This window comes from Saimiri boliviensis, chromosome 1 (genome assembly GCF_048565385.1).
Source record: "Saimiri boliviensis isolate mSaiBol1 chromosome 1, mSaiBol1.pri, whole genome shotgun sequence".
Lineage (NCBI taxonomy): Eukaryota > Metazoa > Chordata > Mammalia > Primates > Cebidae > Saimiri > Saimiri boliviensis.
Genome location: NC_133449.1, coordinates 77,639,382 through 77,652,332, shown reverse-complemented (window position 1 = coordinate 77,652,332; position 12,951 = coordinate 77,639,382). Strand labels below are relative to the sequence as shown.

General features: G+C 40.1%; 1 long non-coding RNA gene across 2 annotated transcripts in view; it reads right to left on the bottom strand.

The window, feature by feature from the left end:
- Window positions 1-10,900, bottom strand: part of LOC141581014 (uncharacterized) — a 55,439-nt gene extending 44,539 nt beyond the window's left edge. For both annotated transcript variants that reach the window (XR_012513417.1, XR_012513419.1), the window contains exon 1: window positions 10,725-10,900. This is a non-coding gene — a long non-coding RNA (uncharacterized LOC141581014). The remainder of the gene's footprint in view (window positions 1-10,724) is intronic.
- Between the last annotated feature and the right edge of the window lie 2,051 nt (window positions 10,901-12,951).

Sequence of the window (12,951 nt, the reverse complement as noted above, 5' to 3'; positions counted from 1 at the left end):
ACAGGGAGGTGTATGTGTTTGCAAGTTGTTGGGATTTTTTCCTCCTCCTCCTCCTTCTTCTTCATCTTCTTCTCCCTCTTTTCTCTCACCCTGCTCAGAGAATCCTCTTTCTCGAGAGGGATGCCGTTAACTCAGCTGCTCTTAGCACGCTTCCTGTTTCCCAGTGCCTGCCGGCCCAAATGCAGCCCTACAGTCAATACCGTTGGAAAAGAAAATGACATTAATTTGTGTAAAAGTGTAATCCAAAGGTGGGTGGGTGATATTTCTTGCTTTCAGAGAGATGCAGGTTTGAGTTTATGATTACATAAACGAGAGCCAGCTGGTCAGCAGCTTCCTGCCTTCCGCCCAGCACTTCCCCAGTGCTCTTTCTGCCGCGCGACAGCATTACAGTTAATGGTGTTGCATTATGTATACAATCCGCTGTGGATGGTACAGCTGGCTGGGACGGTCCTGCGGACCGGGGTGCTGATGGGTATTTACACACCCGCTGAAAGGTGGGAGAGAGAATGTCTAGAAATAAAAGAAAATCCTTCCCTAATACACACAGAACCCACATCCCCAGCTGCTCAGAACAGCAGGTACATGTCCAGATCATTTAGATTCCCTTTCCACCTCAGGCCTTTGGCTCACATTTTCCATGCACAGAGCTTCCTGACAAACTGAAGATGGTCTAAACAAGGACCACTACACCCCTTGCCCATATTAAAAATAGCTCTCCAAACAGCCCAAAATATTTTGATTCCATTGTCAACTTTCCATCTCACACCTTAACCAGGGGCAGTCCTCAGAGACGGACAGCTCTGAGCAATTGTCCTTTACAGGCGTGACTTTGTTTAAGGCCAAGTCACCAGGCCTGAAGCCCCTGCCTGGAAGCAGATCGATTTTACTATTAAGCAGTCAGTCGTGCAAAAGAGACACAGGCACTGGAGGCTTGCGAAAGGGAAGACGCTGTTCTATTCCTGACGCCCTGAGGACAGAGGTGGGCATTGCATATGCAGCTTTCAGATCCCCCGGGGGCAAATGAACATTAGGCACTGACCACCATGCTAAAAGGGTCACCGTAATGAAGCCGGGGTCTGGGAGAGTGGGAGAGGAAACCGTCTTTGCCATGAAAGATGGAAAGTTTGCCAGAAACCAAAGCAGGGGATTTTAGGATCCCAGAGAGTCTGACGAAAGAAAGTTATGTCTTTAAAAAGTTATTTAAGGGATTGGCCTTCTGTGGGGGCGGAGGAGGTGGTAGCCTGCATGTGAAATCCTGGAGAGAGTAGGGGCGGTTTCAGTGCCTGTCTGTCCCCAGCTGCTCCCCCCAAAAGGAAGAGCTGTCCCTATGTGCTGACAAAACCTGAATTCAGTTAGTTGACTCATTCATTCAATTAAGTGTATTGATCATCTGCCGTATGTTGCGCACTGTCCTAGGTCCTGGGGACACGACAGCAAACAAAACTAACGAAAATACCTATCCCCGTGGAACTTGCATTTTATCGTCCCATGAAGGACAAAGCCTTTTAGAATATAATGAGACATGCAAACATTCTTGGGAAAGCTAAGATGTGAGTTACTAAGATCTGCGTTCTCTATGGAATTTTTAATGAGGCAGAAAGGAGCCCGGAACACCAGGTTGAGAGGGAAGATAGGAGCTGTGGAAACAAGTGAAGATGGGCCAGCCAAGGGATAGGGAAGGAGATTTAAAAAACAGAAGAAGAAGCTGAAGCCACTGAGGCAAGATTCACCTGACTTTGCATTTTTGCTGAGGATTAGTGCTGGTCATGAGGAGGTAATTGTGCAAATAGCCATGGGATTAAACGCCAAGATTCTGAGTTACCGTTATATTTATGAGACAAGAGACTGGTGCACATCTTCCTCCACTCAGCTACCAATTGGGTCCCAAAACCCAATCAAAGTACAGAACTCCAGGGCTCTCAGATACTCAGACCAGCAGAGAAACTGTTCCTGATCGCTAGGCAGCTGGTCTTATCCTTCCCACCCTGTGCTTCCTACAAATCTCTGAAATGCCTGGGAGCCCAAGCATGTAGACCAGCACCGCCACTGACTGAGAAAGATCCAGCAGTTTGGAAAGAACAATTCTTTCCCTAAAATTCTGGTGTCCTGTTCAAACTCATTGAAAACCTAACCTTCATTCTCACCCACCACAGCACCCAAGAAAGCCTCGAATTTCACTTCAACACGCCGTGCTTCCCCCTTGTCCAAGAATCGTTTGGAATCCTTGAGTCACAAAAAAACTGTCATGTACCTGAATCATCCTGCAGCTAGTGCCCAGTTGCAAGAGAGACAAGTCCAGCAGCCTCCCTGCCATCAGGCTATTTCTAGCCCTCCCTTTTCCCAGCCCTGATTCCTTTACCCAAAACACCACACTCTGCTAAGTCCCCTGCCTGCATCATGACGTGACAGCTTTGGCTGGAAGTATCACCCATTTCCTTCTCTCATTGAAAAAAAAAAAAGAGGAAAGTGGGGAAGAAAAGTTTTCAAATTACTTCATAGGAATCAAATACCAACTAAAAAATAAATCTGTTTTCTCTGCAATGCTGTGTGTGCCTGTGGGCACGTGCAGCCATCCCAAAACTATTGGCCTGAAAACCTGGCTATCCCACAGATGCCCCTTTAGACATAACTACATAAAAAGAGGTCAGGTCTCGGTCTGCAGCCTGAGCTCGGTTTGTGTTCTGCCCAGGGTCACTAAAATAAAAGATCATCCAGAGAGCTAAAAGAACCAAAGTTCCTCAGCATGCACACTGGCTAGGGGTGCTGAAATGAGGTAGAAAATACAACCGGGAATGTGACTGCTGTGCAGGCTATAAGACTGTGGCTGACCCAGGATGCTGAATGCCTTGCTGATATACTGGGTGTGGTCTAGTTATGTAGAAGCTGTAGCCAAAGAGAAAGACCAGAATACCCAGAGAGAAGAAGAGACAAAAAGAAAGATCTAGAATGTGACCCAGTGATTAAGAAACAGAAGAGGAATGAGACAAAGAGGAAGGGAAGACAGAGTGCCCTCTTTCTGTCAATTTCCCCAGGGATTAGAAATGAAACCAAAAGGAATAAATGGCCATCCTGCTCTTTATTCCCTTAAAGGGAGGAAAAGTGGAGGATGTCTTCTCTGTATCCGATTTTTAAATAGTTTGCAGGAAGCTAAAAAAAAAAAAAAAAAAAAAAAAAAATGCAGACAGGGAAAATACAACAGCAGCAACAGGAGGGAGAAAAAGAACCATGAATGAACTCTGAACTGATTGTGAAAGTTCATGTGGCAGATCGAATTATTGTGGTTTTATGACTATGATTTCTCCTTGCCAATATTTTTTGCCTTTCCCTCCCCCGAAACTTGTTCCCTTAGACCGCTTTATTGAACCTTAGACAATAGTGACCTCAACATAGAAACATATATCCAGGCAGCCTCAGCCTGAGGCAGGAGATTAGGACGCAAAGGCCAAAGGTTTGGTCTTCAGAAAAGTTTCTCATGGGGTCGGATCACACTGCCTGGCCAAAGATATTTTTCCCCCAACAATGTTTCCTCTCTTCAGATGACTGATTTTCCCAGCCAAAGCTCTTACTCCCGCTTAGCGGTGTTCGTCTCTTGTGGGTTTGGGTGTAGTTAGCTGCCTTCTGCCACTTCCCATGAAGGCCTTCACTGTTTTGAAGTGCCACTTCCCCAGGTCTTGGCCTCGTGGTGTCAGCAAGACAGCCCCGGCTGGACTGCGCCAGCTTCTGCCTCCCTGGAACCTCCCCACCCACCTTCCACCCTACCCTGGGCCTTTCTTAGAGGATTCATCATCTCTCAAAACTGCTGGGTTATGTGTTGGCCAATGGGAAGGTATTTGTTAGTTGCAAATGTTCAAATTAACACTTACTCCTGTCTGAGTCTGCAGGGAAAATTAAGCCTGACTACTAATTACAGCTTTTGGGGGTGAAAATAAACAGGAATGTGGCAAGTCTAGGCCTTAGTGCAGAAGAAAAGTGTCTTCATTTGTTTGCAGCATTTTGACATTTGAGGTCCAAAAACTGGAGAGAGGAGCCTGGAGCAGAAAGGGACCTTATCCTGCCCCACTGAGGGGTGGAGGGGTAAAAAGCATGGTGTCTTCAGGCCTTGCCACTATACTCAGGGTATCAGAGTTCCAGGGCCACCTCACTCATCTTTGCAAGACTTTTTATGGTGGCAGAGGTGAGGCAGAGGTGGGGAGGAAGCTGTCCTAGGGGTCAGTGGAAGGTCAGTTGAAGATGCATGAGCAGCATCATGACTGCCCAACAAGCTGGTCCCTTTCTACTGAGCGCAGTCAGCCGTCTGGGCCTGAATCAGATGTAGCCTTCCCACTACCACCTATAAAGAGTTTTCTGACTATTCCATCCCTAGAAATCTCTTGTTCTCCATTTTATTTGAAGCAGTATCTTCTGCCACCCTTTTGCCAATGTGACTGCTTTTTAGAGTTGGCTAACTTCTATTTATACTTGTCAGCCTTGATGATATTTTTTTCAATCTGGGAAATATTATCTTCAGTCTTGGGAAATTCTCAGCCATTATACCCTCAAATATTGTGTCTGCATCTTCTTCTCTATTTCCTTCTCTTGGGACTACTATTAAATTTACATTGGAGCATTTTGATCTGTCCTCCAGATCTCTTCACTTCTTTTGTGTGTTTTTCTCCCTTTAGCTCCTTTCATCACATCTTTTTTTTTTTTTCCGAGACGGAGTTTCGCTCTTGTTACCCAGGCTGGAGTGCAATGGCACGATCTCGGCTCACCACAACCTCCGCCTCCTGGGTTCAAGCAATTCTCCTGCCTCAGCCTCCTGAGTAGCTGGGATTACAGGCAAATGCCACCATGCCCAGCTAATTTTTTGTATTTTTAGTAGAGACGGGGTTTCACCATGTTGACCAGGATGGTCTCGATCTCTTGACCTCGTGATCCACCCGCCTCGGCCTCCCAAAGTGCTGGGATTACAGGCTTGAGCCACCGCGCCCGGCCCTTTCATCACATCTTGAAACATTTCCTCAGCTCAGTCTTCCCATTTCCTGATTCATTTTTGCTGTGCACAATAGGCTATTTATCTCATTGTGTGTTTTTAAATGTACCTGCAAAGTCTTTCCTCTAGGAAGTGGAATCTAATTCTTCTCCTCTTGAGATAGGACTAGTTTTGATGACTGATCTAATTAATAGAATATGGTGGAAGCAACAGTATGTAAATTCCAGGACTTTATCATAAAAAGCCTTGTGCTTCCTTACTCCTTGCTCTCTCTAGGATCACATGCCATAGAAGAAGCTGGCTGCCATGTTATAAGAACCCATCAAGTAGCACTATGGGAACTGAGGACTTTTGCCAACAACCACATGAGTGAACCATCCTAGAAGCAGATTCTTCAGCCCCCCATCAAGACTTTAGATGACTACAGATCTGGCTAATGTATTAACTATAACCTCATGAGAGACCCTGAAATAAAATCAACCAGCTAAGCTATGCCTGAATGACTGGCACAAAGAAAGTATGAAATAATAAGTGTTCATTGCTTTAAGCTACTAATTTTTAGCATCATCTGTTAACTAAAACATCCATGAACTACATTATTTTAGCCCAGTAATGATTTCTTCATTTATGAAGTTTCTAATCTTTCATAACCACCTATTCTTGTTTCATTGTGTTCTGTTCTTATTTCTTCATTTCTATGCCCTCCCTTATATTTGAAAACATTTAGATTATTTTTTAGTTTTTCTTTTTTTTAGATTGATCTATTATCTCTTTTCCTTGGATGTTGGTTCATCCATTTTCTGAATTTGTTACTCATCTTTCATGGTGTTAAACTTCCTGGGTACTTTGTAAGTTTTGTTTGTGAAATTGTCTTTTAGGAAAATTGACTGGTGTGTGTGTGTGTGTGTGTGTGTGTGTGTGTGTGTGTGTGTGTATTGGATCAGTAGATACATATAGATATACTGATATATAGATATATTTATACTGATTCAATGATTTTTAATGATACATATGTGTATATATATAGAGAGAGAGCAGCATTTTGACATATATATATATATATATATATAGAGAGAGAGAGAGAGAGAGAGAGAGAGAGAGAGAGAGAGAGACTGAATATATGTTCAGTTTATATTGCTGCCTAGTATATATCAGGCACTGTTCTCAACACTGAAAACACAAAAATGACCAAGGCCCCACAGGATTCACTAACTGATGGAATGACAGACATGTAGACACATAACTATAATAATATACAGCATGTATATTATTTATTTATATTAAACATACACTCTAAAAACCCAAAGCAGTCTTAAGGAGGACTTGATACTAAGGCTCAGGCTTCTCACCCCAGAGTAATCTGCTTACTGGCCCTGGCCCTGAACGTACAGGATGGTGCCGAGATCTCATCACACTGGATGGCAGTGGCATTCCTCAGACCCTTAGTCACAAACCTAGGCACAAAGGCAAGGTTTTTCTCCTGCCCCTCCCACCTTTAATGGGGAGAGTGTGTTTTCAGGCCTTAGCTCTACACAGGTTGTATAACTCCAGCCCCAGATTCTCCAGCTAATGGGATTCCAGTTGGAGCCCACTGATTAGTCCAGTTTCATTCCCACTCCCCTCAAGCCTAACAGCTAAAGCTTCCAAATTCTAATATGACCTTTGTGTTAAATTACTTTATAGAAACCTCTCCATTTCTGATCATGGAAATTTACTCTTGTTTAAAAATGGCTATGTGCTTATAAAACTTTTCTCTTATCATTTGTGGATATTCAAGGTAGAAAGGGGAAGCTGCAGCCTGTGGCCAATGTATTCGCTTTATACCAGAAGTCTTCTTCGCTAACTTTCCACATTTATTTTTCCTCTCTCCCCAATCCCACCTTAAACTTTTAAAAGGCAGGAACAAGCTCATGCCCTTTTTTCTTATTCTTCTTCTATTTGGAAGAGAATAATGCATTCAACATGGAAGCTGCTCTACATAGTTTTGATTGACTGACAGTTAAGGGGATGACGTGATGGGGAAATCTAGGAAGAAAAAGAAATAATATTTCATCAGGCCTTGTGACCCTCAGGTTTGGAACCCTCTAAGAAGGTTGTTCTTAAGCTTTTCTCTATCATATATGCTTTGAGACCCTAATTAGATCTTCTTTGCAGAGCAAAAAAAAAAATATGCAACACACAAACTCATAAAATTCTGCATTCTATTTCAAGAATCTAAGTAGTTTAAAAAAATAATCCTAAAATATAAAAATGTTTCTTCTTTTGGTGTTGTGAGTTATTTTGTTCCTGCTACTTGCCAAGGATGCTTTTTTAAGTCATTAGAAATAACCCTGTTCAGTATCTTCTCTGAGAGTTGCAGAAGCTGAGGGCTTGCAAGCCTGTGTGGAGGCAGCCAGAGCAAATATCGGCCTGACTGCTTGCTAGATGTAGCTTCAGGTTCAACCGCTTTCCATGATCTAGACTGCTTCTCCTCCTAATGCCAAGAATAGGTACACCGCTATGTGGTAGCATCACAAAAAAAAATTAGAATCGACTTTAATCTTGTCAATAAAGGATGATAATTTGTTACAAATATGGAACGCATTCTTCACTTGTTCTACAAATGCATTTTTGTACCTGATCTTTTGTTGTGGATCACTAAAGTCAACTGGTATGCTAAAAATGAGACCTGAAGCCACAGTCCCCTTAGCCAGCTGAGCCCATGCCATGCTCCCATCTGTTCAAGGTCAATCCAGCCAACATGTATTGATGCCTAGTATATACCAGACACTGCTCTCAACACTAAAAACACAAAAATGACCAAGGCCATAGGGTTCACTGGCTAACAGGATGGCAGACACATAGATACATAGCTGTAATAAAAGAGAAGTTCTGAACTAGAGGCCTGCACAAAATAGAAGCAGGGGCTTTTAACTCAGTGGGTTTGTGATGGGAGGCAGGAGTGGGGGACTAGTGCTGGGGAGAAGGGAGTCAGTGGCAAAAGACAAGGCTAGAAAACTGATACAGGCTAAATTCTAGAAAATTTGTTTTGCCATGTCAAGGACTTAAGATTGTATCCTAAAGGTAATGGAGGAGAACTGAAGAATTTTATACAGCAAAGGAACACACTCAGATTTCAATTTAAAAAGACTATTCCAGCAAAGAAAATTATAATCAGGTTCGAAATAAGTAGAAATTGTTTCAACCACATCCTCAATGCACCCTAGACCAAATCTAGAGAGTAACAAGATTTACAAAAATTACAACACTGCTTTTAAAAACAGCCCCAGGTTCTTAAAAATTTCAAAATTTACTTATAAATAACTTTCAGTTAGAGAGGAAGCAACAGCTCAATCCAGACTACATAGAAAATTTAATACATGAATTTAGGAAATGCTCTCAAATCCAGAGTCAGAGTAAAAACATATAAGCCTTAAATGGTTTCATCAGTAATTTTAAAAAGATAAGAATTAACTAATATTTCAAATCAGATGATTTAGAAAAAGTAAATAAAATGCAATTAACAAAAATAAAATGGAAGTGAATGTGTTTTTAAAAGAAAAAAGAATAGAATAGAAATAATTTTAAGACAAAAATAAATATTCAAAATTATGAGTAAAAATGTATATGAATTTACAGACATGAAAATATTTTAACTTAGACAAGAATTTCATGTACCACACTACAATAAATTTAAAAAATCAAATCTCTGTAAAATAGGTAATTTTCTAAGAAATGTAGACTACCAAAACTATATCCAAAAATTGAACAAACAAATGCTATGGAAGAAATTGAAAAAGTCTGCCAAGGGATTAGAATCAGAAGGTTTTATGGGCAAATTCTTTCAAAATTTTAAGAAATCAACTATCCTTTGTTACATAAACTATTACAGACCATATAACTTCTTTGAAAGTTCCCATTTATTTTGCCAAGTTAGCATAATGCCAACACAAAAATCCAACAGAGACAAATGGCAATACTATGTCAATGCAAAAATCAGACAAAGCACAATAAAGTCTTATGAAACTTCAGCCAATCTCATGTAAGAATAGATAAAAAGATCAAAGTATATCAAGGGCAGGTTAAGCATGTTCATTATTCCCAATATAGTTGAATTTTGTCCTGATATTTAGCCAATGCAGTAAGACAAGAAGAAATATGAAACGTAAGCATTGACAATAAAACCAAATGAACACTATTTGCATAAATTTTAATCAAAAACCCAGAAAACTAGAATAAAACACTGAAACTACCCAGTAAACTACACAATTACAAGATAAATTTATCTAAAACAATAGCTTCTTAAATCGCAACAATAACTACCTAGTAAATACAATGGTGAGAGGGGTCCATTTCAACTAGCAACAACAACAAAAAAAAAGCACCTTAAAATAAATTTAACATATGGGACCGTTATTTTAAAAAATGAAATGTTTTACAAAGATTCATAAAGAATATTTAAAATTTCCATCATGTGTATGGAAGATAAGATGTAACCTTGAAAGCTATAAATTCTCCCCAAGTTAATGGACTTCTACTCAAAATCACAATGAGAATTTTTAGAATCTGAAAAAACAAAAGATTCTGAATTTCAAAAATTATTTTGAAAATTTAAAATGAGAAGAACTTGAACTTCATCTGCCAAAACAAATTATAAATCTAGCAAATAAAATAATACAGAGTAAAACAAAACAGAAAGCACCAAAACAGACCCAATCAGATAAGAATTTCATCTAGGAAAATGTGACATTTCAAATCAACAGGAAATTTCAAATAAATTTAGAAAATCAAATGTCCATAATATAATAATAAAAGAACAAAAACATAGGTGAATATTGATCTGATGGTGGCTATGGAAAAGTTTTCTATGAATAAAACTAGGAACAAAGGTAAGCAGAGAGAAAGGGAGAGAAGAAACATTAATAGACTTAACTATAACAAAGTTACTTCTAGAAATAAACATGACATATACAAATACCAAAGGATATTTGTAACATATAACAGATAATTAATATGCTCATAACCAGCTCTTGCAAATATATACAAAAATTTAAATATTGTTCAAAATAGACAAATGGCATGAACAAGCAATTCAAAAATGAAAACTGCAAATAATGTATAGTATTTGAGAAAAAAAGTTTAGCTTCAATGATAACCAAAGAAATTTAAATTAAAACAAGGCAATATATTTTGTTTAATTTCAAAAATTGAAATACCCAAGTCTAGAGAAGACACAGGGCAATAGCTTTTTATACAGTTGACCCTTGAACAACACAGGTCTGAAGTGCATAGATTTATGCATGGATTTTTTTCAATAAATATATTGAAAATCTTAAGGAGGTCGAGGCAGGTGGATCATGAGATCAAGAGATCAAGATCAGGCCGGGCGCGGTGGCTCAAGCCTGTAATCCCAGCACTTTGGGAGGCCGAGGTGGGTGGATCACGAGGTCGAGAGATCGAGACCATCCTGGTCAACATGGTGAAACCCCGTCTCTACTAAAAATACAAAAAATTAGCTGGGCATGGTGGCGCATGCCTGTAATCCCAGCTACTCAGGAGGCTGAGGCAGGAGAATTGCCTGAACCCAGGAGGCGGAGGTTGCGGTGAGCCGAGATCGCGCCATTGCACTCCAGCCTGGGTAACAAGAGTGAAACTCCATCTCAAAAAAAAAAAAAAAAAAAAAAAAAAAAGAGATCAAGATCATCCTAGCCAATATGGTGAAACCCCATCTCTACTAAAAATTAAAAAATGTACTGGGTGTGGAGGCACGCACCTGTAGTCCCAGCTACTTAGGAGGCTGAGGCAAGAGAATCGCTTGTACCCAGGAGGCAGAGGTTGCAGTGATGCAGTGAGCCGAGATCATGCCATTGCACTCCAGTCTGGCGACAGAGAAAGAATCTGTCTCAAAAACAAAAAAGAAAGAAGAAAATCTTTTGGTGATTTTTCAACAATTTTAAAAGACTCGCAGAAGAACTGCAAAGCCTAGAAATATCAAAGAAATTAAGAAAAAGGTATGCCATGAATGTATAAACCGTATGTAGATACTGGTCTATTTTATCATTTACTACCATAAAGTATACATAAATCTATCATAAAAAGTTAGAATTTATCAAGACATACGCACACAAACACAGACCATACATGGTGTCATTCAGTCAAGAGACATGTAAACAAATGTAAAGATACAGCATTAAATCAGAGCTGCATAAAATTAACTGTAGTGCATACTGTACTACTATAGTCATTTCACAGACATCTCCTGTTGCTATTTTGGTGAACTCAAGTGTTGCAAGTATCCGCTTAAATCACCGCCGTGTGATTCTAATCATCTTCGGGTGAGCAGTTCGTCTCTCCAGTAAACTGTGTATCGTAGTGAAAAGCGATCTCTTGCGGCTCTCTCATATTTTTCATCACGTTTAGTGCAACGCCGTAAACCTTGAATAACACCATGGGATCCACACGAAGTGCTGCTAGTGATGCTGGAAGTGCTCCCAAGAAGCAGAGAAAAGTCGTGACATTACAGGAAAAAGTTGAATTCCTTGAAAAATGCTGTAGATGGAGGTCTGCAGATGCATTTGCCCATTTCAGACAAACAATTCATCCTGTAAACAGATCGCATCATCTTACAGTATCAGTAAATATAGTAGAGTATTGCAAATGTCTTTTCCTTCTGATTTTATTAATAACATTTTCTTTTCCCTAGCTTACTTTATTGTAAGAATATAGTATATATACATATAACACACAAAATACGTGTTAATTATTTACGTTATTGGTAAGGCTTCTGGTCAACGGGAGGCTGTTAATAGTTAAATTTTCAAGGAGTCAAAAGTTATATTTGAATTTTCTAGTGCACAGGGCATCAGTGCCCCTAACTCCCATATTTTTCAAGAGTCAATTGTATATTCTGTTAGCAGAGCTTTATAGCAATACAACACTTCTAAGGGACAATTTAGTAATATGTATCAGAAGCCACACAAATACTCACCCCTTTGACCCAAGTTTTCTACCTCTCAAATTTTACCCTAAGAAAATGATCAAAGCTGCTTGCAAAGATATGCATACAAGAATATTCTTTTCAGTATTAAGTTGATAGAGGAAACTTCGAACCCTCTAAAATATATAATAGGGCCTTGATTAGGTGACTTGCAGCACATTCAGCTATATACTCATGAAAATTTTTATTGCAGATTATCTAACAGCACAAGAAAATGTTCAAGATGCTTAAAGAGAATGTTACAAAAGAGTATGCGTAATATAATCTTAATTGTGTTTTAAAATTTTAATCACAAAATTTGTTATTTAATGTCTGTCTCGTTCACTTAATACTCCTAAAGGGTTCTCATCTCTGGCTGCAAGTTAGAATAGTCAGGAATGCTATTGCAAAATATCCCTGCCTGGGCCCCACCCCAAATTAAATCAAATCAGAATCTCTGTGGGTGGTTTGGTTTTAATTTCTCCAACTGATTCTAATGTGCGGTCAGTGTCCAAAACTTTCTGTCCTGTAGAGCTGTGATTCTCAATGTGGTCCGTTTTGCTCCCAGGGAACATCTGGCAGTATCTGGAGACACTGTTGTTGTCCCAACGTCGAGTAAGGGATGCTACTGGCGTCTAATGGGTGGAGACCAGGTTGTATGGACTGAATGGTGTCCCTCCTAAAATCCCTGTGTTGAAGTCCTAATCTCCAGTACCTCAGAATGTAAATGTATTTGGAGATAAGGTCTTTAAAGAGGTGGTTAAGTTCAAGTGAGGCCGTCAGAGTGGGGCCCCCATCCAATAAGGCCAGCATCCTTATAAGAAGAAGAAAGGGACCAGGGATGTGCTTGCACAGAGGAAAGGCCATGTGAGGACACAGCAATAAGGCTGCGGCCCATGAGCCAAGGAGAAAGGCCTCAGGAGAAACCAACCCTGCTGGCACCTTGATCTTGGACTTACAGCCTTCAGAGCTTTAGAAAATAAGTTTCCATGGCTTATGCCCCCTCAGCCCATGGCATTGTTAG